We start from the raw sequence: 12,398 nt of genomic DNA, 5'->3' as shown, positions 1-12,398 counted from the left end.
AATGTCGATGCGTAAAAGCGCTCAAATCGTCAGGAAAAGCACTTTTCGACCCGAAAACGTCGTTCAGCGCGAGAAAAGACGTTTTCGTATCAAATATTCCCCCTATCGGGAAAACGACAGTGTCGATGCGTAAAAGCGCTCAAATCGTCAGGAAAAGCACTTTTCGACGCGAAAACGTCGTACAGCGCGAGAAAATACGTTTTCGTATCAAATATTCCCCCTATCGGAAAAACGACAATGTCGATGCGTAAAAGCGCTCAAATCGTCAGGAAAAGCACTTTTCGACCCGAAAACGTCGTTCAGCGCGAGAAAAGACGTTTTCGTATCAAATATTCCCCCTATCGGGAAAACGACAGTGTCGATGCGTAAAAGCGCTCAAATCGTCAGGAAAAGCACTTTTCGACGCGATAACGTCGTACAGCGCGAGAAAATACGTTTTCGTATCAAATATTCCCCCTATCGGAAAAACGACAATGTCGATGCGTAAAAGCGCTCAAATCGTCAGGAAAAGCACTTTTCGACCCGAAAACGTCGTTCAGCGCGAGAAGAGACGTTTTCGTATCAAATATTCCCCCTATCGGGAAAACGACAATGTCGATGCGTAAAAGCGCTCAAATCGTCAGGAAAAACACTTTTCGACGCGAAAACGTCGTACAGCGCGAGAAAAGACGTTTTCGTATCAAATATTCCCCCGATCGGAAAAACGACAATGTCAATGCGTAAAAGCGCTCAAATCGTCAGGAAAAGCACTTTTCGACGCGAAAACTTCGTACAGCGCGAGAAAATACGTTTTCGTATCAAATATTCCCCCTATCGGAAAAACGACAATGTCGATGCGTAAAAGCGCTCAAATCGTCAGGAAAAGCACTTTTCGACCCGAAAACGTCGTTCAGCGCGAGAAAAGACGTTTTCGTATCAAATATTCCCCCTATCGGGAAAACGACAATGTCGATGCGTAAAAGCGCTCAAATCGTCAGGAAAAGCACTTTTCGACCCGAAACCGTCGTTCAGCGCGAGAAAAGACGTTTTCGTATCAAATATTCCCCCTATCGGAAAAACGACAATGTCGATGCGTAAAAGCGCTCAAATCGTCAGGAAAAGCACTTTTCGACCCGAAAACGTCGTTCAGCGCGAGAAAAGACGTTTTCGTATCAAATATTCCCCCTATCGGGAAAACGACAATGTCGATGCTTAAAAGCGCTCAAATCGTCAGGAAAAGCACTTTTCGACGCAAAAACGTCGTACAGCGCGAGAAAAGACGTTTTCGTATCAAATATTCCCCCTATCGGAAAAACGACAATGTCGATGCGTAAAAGCGCTCAAATCGTCAGGAAAAGCACTTTTCGACGCAAAAACGTCGTACAGCGCGAGAAAAGACGTTTTCGTATCAAATATTCCCCCTATCGGAAAAACGACAATGTCGATGCGTAAAAGCGCTCAAATCGTCAGGAAAAGCACTTTTCGACCCGAAAACGTCGTTCAGCGCGAGAAAAGACGTTTTCGTATCAAATATTCCCCCTATCGGGAAAACGACAGTGTCGATGCGTAAAAGCGCTCAAATCGTCAGGAAAAACACTTTTCGACGCGAAAACGTCGTACAGCGCGAGAAAAGACGTTTTCGTATCAAATATTCCCCCGATCGGAAAAACGACAATGTCGATGCGTAAAAGCGCTCAAATCGTCAGGAAAAACACTTTTCGACGCGAAAACGTCGTTCAGCGCGAGAAAAGACGTTTTCGTATCAAATATTCCCCCTATCGAAAAAACGACAATGTCGATGCGTAAAAGCGCTCAAATCGTCAGGAAAAGCACTTTTCGACCCGAAAACGTCGTTCAGCGCGAGAAAAGACGTTTTCGTATCAAATATTCCCCCTATCGGAAAAACGACAATGTCGATGCGTAAAAGCGCTCAAATCGTCAGGAAAAGCACTTTTCGACCCGAAAACGTCGTTCAGCGCGAGAAAAGACGTTTTCGTATCAAATATTCCCCCTATCGGGAAAACGACAATGTCGATGCGTAAAAGCGCTCAAATCGTCAGGAAAAGCACTTTTCGACCCGAAAACGTCGTTCAGCGCGAGAAAAGACGTTTTCGTATCAAATATTCCCCCGATCGGAAAAACGACAATGTCGATGCGTAAAAGCGCTCAAATCGTCAGGAAAAGCACTTTTCGACGCGAAAACGTCGTACAGCGCGAGAAAATACGTTTTCGTATCAAATATTCCCCCTATCGGAAAAACGACAATGTCGATGCGTAAAAGCGCTCAAATCGTCAGGAAAAGCACTTTTAGACGCGAAAACGTCGTTCAGCGCGAGAAAAGACGTTTTCGTATCAAATATTCCCCCTATCGAAAAAACGACAATGTCGATGCGTAAAAGCGCTCAAATCGTCAGGAAAAGCACTTTTCGACCCGAAAACGTCGTTCAGCGCGAGAAAAGACGTTTTCGTATCAAATATTCCCCCTATCGGGAAAACGACAATGTCGATGCGTAAAAGCGCTCAAATCGTCAGGAAAAGCACTTTTCGAACCGAAAACGTCGTTCAGCGCGAGAAAAGACGTTTTCGTATCAAATATTCCCCCTATCGGAAAAACGACAATGTCGATGCGTAAAAGCGCTCAAATCGTCAGGAAAAGCACTTTTCGACCCGAAAACGTCGTTCAGCGCGAGAAAAGACGTTTTCGTATCAAATATTCCCCCTATCGGGAAAACGACAATGTCGATGCGTAAAAGCGCTCAAATCGTCAGGAAAAGCACTTTTCGGACCGAAAACGTTGTTCAGCGCGAGAAAAGACGTTTTCGTATCAAATATTCCCCCTATCGGAAAAACGACAATGTCGATGCGTAAAAGCGCTCAAATCGTCAGGAAAAGCACTTTTCGGACGGAAAACGTCGTTCAGCGCGAGAAAAGACGTTTTCGTATCAAATATTCCCCCTATCGAAAAAACGACAATGTCGATGCGTAAAAGCGCTCAAATCGTCAGGAAAAGCACTTTTCGACCCGAAAACGTCGTTCAGCGCGAGAAAAGACGTTTTCGTATCAAATATTCCCCCTATCGAAAAAACGACAATGTCGATGCGTAAAAGCGCTCAAATCGTCAGGAAAAGCACTTTTCGACCCGAAAACGTCGTTCAGCGCGAGAAAAGACGTTTTCGTATCAAATATTCCCCCTATCGGAAAAAACGACAATGTCGATGCGTAAAAGCGCTCAAATCGTCAGGAAAAGCACTTTTCGACCCGAAAACGTCGTTCAGCGCGAGAAAAGACGTTTTCGTATCAAATATTCCCCCTATCGGGAAAACGACAATGTCGATGCGTAAAAGCGCTCAAATCGTCAGGAAAAACACTTTTCGACGCGAAAACGTCGTACAGCGCGAGAAAAGACGTTTTCGTATCAAATATTCCCCCGATCGGAAAAACGACAATGTCGATGCGTAAAAGCGCTCAAATCGTCAGGAAAAACACTTTTCGACGCGAAAACGTCGTTCAGCGCGAGAAAAGACGTTTTCGTATCAAATATTCCCCCTATCGAAAAAACGACAATGTCGATGCGTAAAAGCGCTCAAATCGTCAGGAAAAGCACTTTTCGACCCGAAAACGTCGTTCAGCGCGAGAAAAGACGTTTTCGTATCAAATATTCCCCCTATCGGAAAAACGACAATGTCGATGCGTAAAAGCGCTCAAATCGTCAGGAAAAGCACTTTTCGAACCGAAAACGTCGTTCAGCGCGAGAAAAGACGTTTTCGTATCAAATATTCCCCCGATCGGAAAAACGACAATGTCGATGCGTAAAAGCGCTCAAATCGTCAGGAAAAGCACTTTTCGACGCGAAAACGTCGTACAGCGCGAGAAAAGACGTTTTCGTATCAAATATTCCCCCTATCGGGAAAACGACAATGTCGATGCGTAAAAGCGCTCAAATCGTCAGGAAAAGCACTTTTCGGACCGAAAACGTTGTTCAGCGCGAGAAAAGACGTTTTCGTATCAAATATTCCCCCTATCGGAAAAACGACAATGTCGATGCGTAAAAGCGCTCAAATCGTCAGGAAAAGCACTTTTCGACGCGAAAACGTCGTTCAGCGCGAGAAAAGACGTTTTCGTATCAAATATTCCCCCTATCGAAAAAACGACAATGTCGATGCGTAAAAGCGCTCAAATCGTCAGGAAAAGCACTTTTCGACCCGAAAACGTCGTTCAGCGCGAGAAAAGACGTTTTCGTATCAAATATTCCCCCTATCGGGAAAACGACAATGTCGATGCGTAAAAGCGCTCAAATCGTCAGGAAAAGCACTTTTCGACCCGAAAACGTCGTTCAGCGCGAGAAAAGACGTTTTCGTATCAAATATTCCCCCTATCGGAAAAACGACAATGTCGATGCGTAAAAGCGCTCAAATCGTCAGGAAAAGCACTTTTCGACCCGAAAACGTCGTTCAGCGCGAGAAAAGACGTTTTCGTATCAAATATTCCCCCTATCGGGAAAACGACAGTGTCGATGCGTAAAAGCGCTCAAATCGTCAGGAAAAGCACTTTTCGACGCGAAAACGTCGTTCAGCGCGAGAAAAAACGTTTTCGTATCAAATATTCCCCCTATCGGAAAAACGACAATGTCGATGCGTAAAAGCGCTCAAATCGTCAGGAAAAGCACTTTTCGACCCGAAAACGTCGTTCAGCGCGAGAAGAGACGTTTTCGTATCAAATATTCCCCCTATCGGAAAAACGACAATGTCGATGCGTAAAAGCGCTCAAATCGTCAGGAAAAGCACTTTTCGACCCGTAAACGTCGTTCAGCGCGAGAAAAGACGTTTTCGTATCAAATATTCCCCCTATCGGGAAAACGACAATGTCGATGCGTAAAAGCGCTCAAATCGTCAGGAAAAGCACTTTTCGACGCAAAAACGTCGTACAGCGCGAGAAAAGACGTTTTCGTATCAAATATTCCCCCTATCGGAAAAACGACAATGTCGATGCGTAAAAGCGCTCAAATCGTCAGGAAAAGCACTTTTCGACGCGAAAACGTCGTTCAGCGCGAGAAAAGACGTTTTCGTATCAAATATTCCCCCTATCGAAAAAACGACAATGTCGATGCGTAAAAGCGCTCAAATCGTCAGGAAAAGCACTTTTCGACCCAAAAACGTCGTTCAGCGCGAGAAAAGACGTTTTCGTATCAAATATTCCCCCTATCGGGAAAACGACAATGTCGATGCGTAAAAGCGCTCAAATCGTCAGGAAAAGCACTTTTCGGACCGAAAACGTCGTTCAGCGCGAGAAAAGACGTTTTCGTATCAAATATTCCCCCTATCCGGAAAACGACAATGTCGATGCGTAAAAGCGCTCAAATCGTCAGGAAAAGCACTTTTCGACGCAAAAACGTCGTACAGCGCGAGAAAAGACGTTTTCGTATCAAATATTCCCCCTATCGGAAAAACGACAATGTCGATGCGTAAAAGCGCTCAAATCGTCAGGAAAAGCACTTTTCGACCCGAAAACGTCGTTCAGCGCGAGAAAAGACGTTTTCGTATCAAATATTCCCCCTATCGGGAAAACGACAATGTCGATGCGTAAAAGCGCTCAAATCGTCAGGAAAAGCACTTTTCGACGCAAAAACGTCGTACAGCGCGAGAAAAGACGTGTTCGTATCAAATATTCCCCCTATCGGAAAAACGACAATGTCGATGCGTAAAAGCGCTCAAATCGTCAGGAAAAGCACTTTTCGACCCAAAAACGTCGTTCAGCGCGAGAAAAGACGTTTTCGTATCAAATATTCCCCCTATCGGGAAAACGACAATGTCGATGCGTAAAAGCGCTCAAATCGTCAGGAAAAGCACTTTTCGGACCGAAAACGTCGTTCAGCGCGAGAAAAGACGTTTTCGTATCAAATATTCCCCCTATCGGGAAAACGACAATGTCGATGCGTAAAAGCGCTCAAATCGTCAGGAAAAGCACTTTTCGACGCAAAAACGTCGTACAGCGCGAGAAAAGACGTTTTCGTATCAAATATTCCCCCTATCGGAAAAACGACAATGTCGATGCGTAAAAGCGCTCAAATCGTCAGGAAAAGCACTTTTCGACGCGAAAACGTCGTTCAGCGCGAGAAAAGACGTTTTCGTATCACATATTCCCCCTATCGAAAAAACGACAATGTCGATGCGTAAAAGCGCTCAAATCGTCAGGAAAAGCACTTTTCGACCCGAAAACGTCGTTCAGCGCGAGAAAAGACGTTTTCGTATCAAATATTCCCCCTATCGAAAAAACGACAAAGTCGATGCGTAAAAGCGCTCAAATCGTCAGGAAAAGCACTTTTCGACCCGAAAACGTCGTTCAGCGCGAGAAAAGACGTTTTCGTATCAAATATTCCCCCTATCGGAAAAACGACAATGTCGATGCGTAAAAGCGCTCAAATCGTCAGGAAAAGCACTTTTCGACGCGAAAACGTCGTTCAGCGCGAGAAAAGACGTTTTCGTATCAAATATTCCCCCTATCGGAAAAACGACAATGTCGATGCGTAAAAGCGCTCAAATCGTCAGGAAAAGCACTTTTCGACCCGAAAACGTCGTTCAGCGCGAGAAGAGACGTTTTCGTATCAAATATTCCCCCTATCGGAAAAACGACAATGTCGATGCGTAAAAGCGCTCAAATCGTCAGGAAAAGCACTTTTCGACCCGTAAACGTCGTTCAGCGCGAGAAAAGACGTTTTCGTATCAAATATTCCCCCTATCGGGAAAACGACAATGTCGATGCGTAAAAGCGCTCAAATCGTCAGGAAAAGCACTTTTCGACGCAAAAACGTCGTACAGCGCGAGAAAAGACGTTTTCGTATCAAATATTCCCCCTATCGGAAAAACGACAATGTCGATGCGTAAAAGCGCTCAAATCGTCAGGAAAAGCACTTTTCGACGCGAAAACGTCGTTCAGCGCGAGAAAAGACGTTTTCGTATCAAATATTCCCCCTATCGAAAAAACGACAATGTCGATGCGTAAAAGCGCTCAAATCGTCAGGAAAAGCACTTTTCGACCCAAAAACGTCGTTCAGCGCGAGAAAAGACGTTTTCGTATCAAATATTCCCCCTATCGGGAAAACGACAATGTCGATGCGTAAAAGCGCTCAAATCGTCAGGAAAAGCACTTTTCGGACCGAAAACGTCGTTCAGCGCGAGAAAAGACGTTTTCGTATCAAATATTCCCCCTATCCGGAAAACGACAATGTCGATGCGTAAAAGCGCTCAAATCGTCAGGAAAAGCACTTTTCGACGCAAAAACGTCGTACAGCGCGAGAAAAGACGTTTTCGTATCAAATATTCCCCCTATCGGAAAAACGACAATGTCGATGCGTAAAAGCGCTCAAATCGTCAGGAAAAGCACTTTTCGACGCGAAAACGTCGTTCAGCGCGAGAAAAGACGTTTTCGTATCAAATATTCCCCCTATCGAAAAAACGACAATGTCGATGCGTAAAAGCGCTCAAATCGTCAGGAAAAGCACTTTTCGACCCGAAAACGTCGTTCAGCGCGAGAAAAGACGTTTTCGTATCAAATATTCACCCTATCGGGAAAACGACAATGTCGATGCGTAAAAGCGCTCAAATCGTCAGGAAAAACAAAAGATGTGCGAATGACCAGTTGCCCATCAGCATTTTTGCGACAGAAAATGAAGTTCTTCTCCCGGCGGGCAACATAGCACCAGCCGGTGGCGCCGCCCTCGTGCTATTAGCCAACCAGCCAATCAACGCGAAGTAAACACGTCCTTTTCAGTTCCGGAACTCAGGCGTAAAGTTTAACATTTTCATTTCTCCTTTTTTAATCGTTAATTATCCTTTTTTTACGTACTCATCCGATAATTTTGTATACCGGTATTTTTAGATAGGATGTCTAAGAACATTGTAGTCGTAGGCCATAGTTATATCAGGCGCCTGGGTGATTTTGTGAGAGAGAATAGTTCTGCTTCCTCTATTGTTAATTCCGATTGGGGTCTAGCTGGTTTAGACTTTGCGGCACCTCATTTGATCGGTATTGGGGGAGCAACAATAGATAGTTTGATAAACCGTGATGTGCTCTCATTGATCTGTGAGCAGCGGCCTACATTAGTTTTGCTGCAGATTGGGTCAAACGACCTAGATAACCGGTATCTAACCCCAGCGTTTGTTGGAATGAAAATATTTCAATACGCTAATACCATTGTCGAGCGTACGGGTGCTGTTGTGTATATATGTGACCCTATTCGCCGCCAGAGATGGCGCAGTTTTAACGAAATTACTGGGAATAGTAGGGTTAGACAAGCGCAGGAATTTCTGCACGCCGCTTGTACAGGGTGCGGAAAGATATTTTCCTGGCGGCATCGGGGGTTTTGGAATTCTAGATATAATCTGTATGGTGGGGATCTAGTTCACTTGAACAAACAGGGCAACATTAAACTATATCGGTCACTCCGTGGGGCGATGGTTAAGGCCGGGAAGTGTCTCGGGACTAATAGGAGTGAAAGGGTCTGAAGCATGGAAATACGTAGTGATATGGACACACATACATAACTGCTTGTATAGTATTAAAAAAAAAAAAAAAAAAAAAAAAAAGATTTATATAGTATTCGTTAACATATAAATAAATAAATTAGTGATTCATATAGCCTCCTTAAATATATATATATAGTTTACGTACTCAGTAATCCTTGAGCCTATAACTTAATGCTCGGATGCTCAGAAATGATACAGTTTGATGTTTCTATGCACGTTATTACCTTTAAGTTTTTTACCTGGTCTTCATTGATGAAAGGTTGAATTTTGCCTGCCTCTGGCCAGGGGCCCATGGAATTTTCCTAATCCTGCAATAACCATTGATTAGGGCGTGCATTTTTCCCGATCATTACCATAAAGGTTTTTAGAATATGCTACTGTACTGGAGGTCCCAGGAGATAAGCATTAATATCGGGCTTAATTTTCCTGCTTCGGGGCAGGTGCCCATGAATAAATGTTTAATATGAGGGCTTAATTTTCCTGTGATACATATTGATATAGGGCTTAATTTCCCTGCTTCTAGGCAGGTGCCCATGGGATAATTAATCATGAATATTGGGCTTAATTTTCCTGCTTCTGGGCGGGTTACCACGATATAATCATTAATATTGGGCTTAATTTTCCTGCTTCTGGGCAGGTGCCCACGAGACAATCATTAACATAAGGGCTTAATTTTCCTGCTTCTGGGCAGGTGCCCAGGAAATAATAATTAGTATAAGGGCTTAATTTTCCTGCTTCTGGGCAGGTGCCTACGAATTAATCATCAATATTAGGGCTTAATTTTCCTGCTTCTGGGCAGGTGCCAACGAGATAATCATTAATATTAGGGCTTAATTTTCCTGCTTCTGGGCAGGTGCCCAGGAAAATAATAATTAGTATAAGGGCTTAATTTTCCTGCTTCTGGGCAGGTGCCCACGAAATAATCATTAATATTAGGGCTTAATTTTCCTGCTTCTGGGCAGGTGCCAACGAGATAATCATTAATATTAGGGCTTAATTTTCCTGCTTCTGGGCAGGTGCCCAGGAAATAATAATTAGTATAAGGGCTTAATTTTCCTGCTTCTGGGCAGGTGCCCAGGAAATAATAATTAGTATAAGGGCTTAATTTTCCTGCTTCTGGGCAGGTGCCCACGAAATAATCATTAATATTAGGGCTTAATTTTCCTGCTGCCGGCAGTAGGCAGGTCTTATTCATAATACTGATACAGTTAATAACCCGCACGTATTTTGTGTTTTAGTAGTCATATAGAGTAGTAATGCAGCGCACCAAGAGAAAGCAACAGGCAACCCCAGCCTTAAACAAGCGGAGGAAAGCGCCAGCTGGGGCTATCTCAGAGAAGGAGGCTCGGGCAGACCGCCTGCTGGAGACTCTCGAAAGAGCGGTCTCTTTGTTACCCCAGGTCAACGCCATCCCTGCAAACACCGCTGCAAATACACCTCAGCAGGCTGAGAATACGCCTCAGCAGGGGACCATAACAGTACCACAGGCCTTGGATGTGGCAGCGCCGGAAGCAGGTAATATCATCCCCGATGGTATGGGTTTTTATCAACAACCACAGTTGAGCGGCCCGGGGTCTTTTCTGCCCGCCGCGGTGGCATTGGATGCGTTAGTGCCGGTTAAGATAAAAGAATCTATTTGGTCAGGAAAATGGCTGGATTTCGCGGTGCTTTTGCGCAAGCCCGATGCGGCGTATTCCTTTAACGTGCTGCCCGCCCCTGGTCAGGAAACGCCTCACGTATCTATAGCGACACCCAGGCTTACAGCCATTAAGTCGATCGAGCAGTGGGTAAGGGCATTCGAAATCTTTTCTACTGTCCATTTGCGCCGTCATCCTCATGACGCCATACCTCTGATCAAGTACGGTCGAAGCGTCCAGAACCTTGCGTCCCAGGGCGGGGATTGGGCGTTTTACGACCAGAATTTTCGTGCGCTCCGTGCGGCTTCAGATGTCGCCGGTAGGTGGGACGCCACCAATTGGGAGCTGTGGTTGGAAGCGAAGACTCGAAATAATAACTTGAAACGGCCCTTTCGAGCATCTTCGGGCCAGGCAGTCAATTTCTGCTACGCGTTTAATAGCGCCGCCTCGTCCTGTCCCCGAAAATCTTGCATATACGCCCACCAATGCAAGTTATGCAGAGGCCCACATTCAGCCGCTCGCTGTCCGCGTCGGAAAACGCCCAGCCCCTCGAATGGACATAAACGTAGCGACCCCACCTACAAATCATAGTTTGCCGACGCCGGTCAAAATTTCCGAACTTAGAAAATACATTTACGATTACAAGGCCGAGGATCGTGACATTATTATTGAAGGTTTTACTTCGGGTTTTCGCTTAGATAGTTTTTTCTCTGGCCCCTCATCTACCAAATGCGTCGATAACCTTAAGTCCGCTAGGGAGCGCCCTGACGTGATACGCGAAAGAGTCAACAAAGAGCTTGCAACGGGTAGAGTTCTGGGCCCTTTTCAGACTCCATTCATGCCGGACGGTACCCCAATTCACGTTTCACCCCTAGGGGTAGTTCCTAAAAGCTCCGGGGGTTTTAGGGTTATTCATCATCTATCGTACCCGGAAGGCTCGTCGATAAACGATTTTATTCCCGAGGAGGCATCCACCATTAAATACTCGACAATCCAGGATGCGATTAAAATCATCAAGTCCCTTGGTGACGATGTTTTCCTAGCAAAGACCGACATAGAGTCGGCTTTCAGGATAATCCCTATACATAAGTTAGACCAACCACTGTTGGGTTTCACTTTAGACGGTCTTTTTTACGTCGACGCTGTTCTGCCCATGGGCGCAGCCAGCTCCTGCGCGATTTTTGACCGGTTCTCGTCGTGTATTAAATGGATTGCGATTAATAAGCTCGGGATTTCCCACATTGTACATATTTTAGATGATTTTTTGATTATTGCTAAGGGCAAATCTAAGTGCGACCGCGATCTGATAAATTTTCTTGACCTATGCGAACAGCTCGGCGTACCCATAAAGGAAGTCAAAACTTTTCGCCCGTCGCAAATCCTACCGTTTGCCGGCATCATGCTCGATACTATTTTGCACGAGGCACGTTTGCCGGAAGATAAATTGGCAAAATGCATGGCCCTGGTGGAAACATTCCTGTCTAAACGGAAAGTGACTTTGCGAGAGTTACAGTCACTACTAGGGACGTTGAATTTTGCCTGCTCAGTCATCGTACCGGGACGACCGTTTCTCAGGAGGCTGATCGACCTCACCGTGGGCGTGCCTCACCGTTCGTTGCACATTTCACTGACGGCGAGCGCGAAGAATGATCTCCGGGTCTGGAACGTCTTCCTTTCAAATTTTAACGGTCGATCATTTTTCATCGATGAGCGTAAGCTCACTAACGATCGTTTGAATTTGTACACTGATTCCGCCGGTGCTTTTGGTTACGGTGCCGTTTACGGCACCCACTGGTTCCACGGTTCGTGGCCTTTAAGCTGGAAGTCTTGTTCGATCGCGGTCCTTGAACTATACCCAATCGTTGCCGCACTATCAATCTGGGGGGCACATTGGAAAAATAAGACTATATGTTTTAATTCCGATAACCAATCGGTGGTCCACGTTATTAATAAACAATCTTCACGGGACAAGGCTATGATGACCCTCGTACGCAAGATGGTCTCTGTTTGTTTGAAATTTAACATCGTTTTCATTAGCGAACATATACCCGGAAAATATAACATTTTACCCGACCTACTTTCTCGGTTCCAGTTTCGTCGATTTCGCATGGAAGCGCCATGGGCCGACCCTCAACCTACGCCGGTTCCCCAGTCTTGGCTGCCAGCAAATATAAACCTACTATAGACGCCCTGTTAGCAGCGGCTTTGACGACGGAAACCGCGAAGGCCTATGATCGGTCTTGGGGTAAGCTAGTCGCGT

The sequence above is a fragment of the Tubulanus polymorphus genome, unplaced genomic scaffold, assembly GCF_964204645.1.
Source record: "Tubulanus polymorphus unplaced genomic scaffold, tnTubPoly1.2 scaffold_46, whole genome shotgun sequence".
Taxonomy (NCBI): domain Eukaryota; kingdom Metazoa; phylum Nemertea; class Palaeonemertea; order Tubulaniformes; family Tubulanidae; genus Tubulanus; species Tubulanus polymorphus.
Note: the sequence above shows the minus strand (reverse complement) of the source record.